This window comes from Silene latifolia, unplaced genomic scaffold, assembly GCF_048544455.1.
Source record: "Silene latifolia isolate original U9 population unplaced genomic scaffold, ASM4854445v1 chrun_scaffold_16, whole genome shotgun sequence".
In the NCBI taxonomy this organism is placed as follows: Eukaryota; Viridiplantae; Streptophyta; class Magnoliopsida; order Caryophyllales; family Caryophyllaceae; genus Silene; species Silene latifolia.
This window is the reverse complement of record NW_027413123.1, coordinates 2,298,108-2,300,121: the sequence shown is the minus strand read 5'-3', so window position 1 is coordinate 2,300,121 and position 2,014 is coordinate 2,298,108. Positions and strand designations below refer to the sequence as shown.

The following is a 2,014-nucleotide window of genomic DNA, read 5'->3' as shown; positions in this document are numbered from 1 at the left end:
GAGGTAATTTTCCCTTTTATCTTTGGGAGCTAGAAGAGGCCAATTGAGACAATTGAGTCTCTAACATTTTGGTGTGAGCAAGGATATTGTTGATGGTAGTTTCTTTGGCTTGACTATCCCTTTGCATTTGAGCAAAGAAATTTTGTTGGCTCTTTTCCATTTGGAGGACCGCTTTTTTAACATCAAAAGCTTGGTCATTGGGATGATTGTAGTACGGTCTTTGAGTAGGATTTCTAATTGGAGGTGATGTGTATGTGGGTTGAGGGTTTTGGACATTTTGGCTCTTGTATGAGAGGTTTGGATGGAATTTGGTATTCTCTTTGTAGTAGTTGGAATAAGGTGTACCATTTTTGTATGCTTGGAAAGCATTCACTTGTTCCTCTACATTCATATTGATCATGTCCCAAGGTTCCACAACTTTCACACACTCCATTTGGGATTGAGGATGATGTTATCAGAGCATTGACATGTTGTTTAGGTGATTTGGAAGCTTCATCAAGCTTAGCCATGGCCTTCTCAAACTTCAAGTTTATAGTGTCGATGTACTTAGTTGAGCACCCAATTATGGGATGGAATCCACCCCATGCTTTCCTCCTCTAGTGGCCTTTTGTGGCCTACTATATTGGGAATTATGAACCGCCATCTCTTCAATTTTGGCCCATTTTTGGTTGTCATCAACCTCAGTGAACTTCCTTTGGAGCCCATATTAAGCACATTTCGTGAGTCTTCATACAAGCCATTCCAAAACTGTTGAACGAGGAACCACTCGCTAAGTCCATGGTGTGGACAAGAGCGAAAAGTGTCCTTAAATCTCTCCCATGCTTCATATAATGATTCCTCATCCCTTTGCTTGAATCCTTGTCTAGGCTCTTCAACCATTGCTTTGCGGTTCCGATCAAGGAAAAAGAAAATAACACCAATTGGATTTGATCTTGGGTTACTCCGGTTTGTGAGATAGCATCACAATAGTCACAAAAAGTCTCCATATGTAGATGAGGATCTTCACTAGGCGTCCCTCCAAATTGGCTTCTCTCAACTAGTTGTATGAATGTGGATTTGGCAATGAAATTATCGGTTAAGTGAGGTGGTGTTGGAGTACCATTTGGTAGGTTCTCCTCGGTAGGTACGGAATGAGATGAAAATTTAGGCATTGTGGGTTGATTTTATGGTTGGTTTTGAATTGGTTTCTCCTCTCCTTCTCTTGCAAAAGGGTTGGTAAACACAACACTATCCGATTGGATAATACCAATGTCCACAAGTTCTCCAATACCCAAAGTTGTCGAAGCCCCTATAACGGTTCTTCTAAGATTGGTCAAAGTTCTTTCAATTTCGGGATCAATAGGCAAAGGTCTACCTTGTGATCTCATAGACAAGCAAAAAGCAAACAACTAGAAAATAATTAAAACTACCTTGAGGAGTTTGACCTCCCCAAGTTTCAGAAAGACACAACTAAAAAAAACAAAAGACAACAATTCAATTAAACACCATCCCCGGCAACGGCGCCATTTTTGGTGCGGTTCTAAAATTTGTCGTCTAAGTCAACCAACCAAAACAATATTTATAACTAAACAAACTACTCTTAGTAGAGTGGTAAGTAAAGGTCGGAACCCAAAGGGCGGGTATTGAATTAAGTTATCGGTTGTAGAAAGTTATGTCTTAGGGTGTCACAAATTGGATTGAGGTTTGAGGTATCAAGCTACACTACTATAACAATGAAATGTACAGAAATGAAACTAAAACAAGAAAGTAAAGTAGGGGTTTGTAAACAATAGATTAAGGCACTTGGGTGTCATTGGTTCATAGGGGATTCTTGGTGGTGATCATACAAATATGTTTTCATAGTTGCAAGCAAATTATTGTTGTAGTGGAATCGAGTTAGTTTATGTCTTACGATTCATAGGAAGATTTGGGTCCCGGAGCCGAGTCGTCAAGACTGTACAACACCTAGAAGTCGACTTACTTTCTTCCTATTCACTTCTATGCATGGTCTAACAAGACTCGAGTTAGTTTATAT

At 39.6% G+C, this 2,014-nt stretch overlaps 1 pseudogene; it reads left to right on the top strand.

The window, feature by feature from the left end:
• Positions 1–772: 772 nt before the first annotated feature.
• Positions 773–869, top strand: LOC141637343 (small nucleolar RNA R71; annotated as a pseudogene).
• The last annotated feature ends 1,145 nt before the right edge of the window (positions 870–2,014 follow it).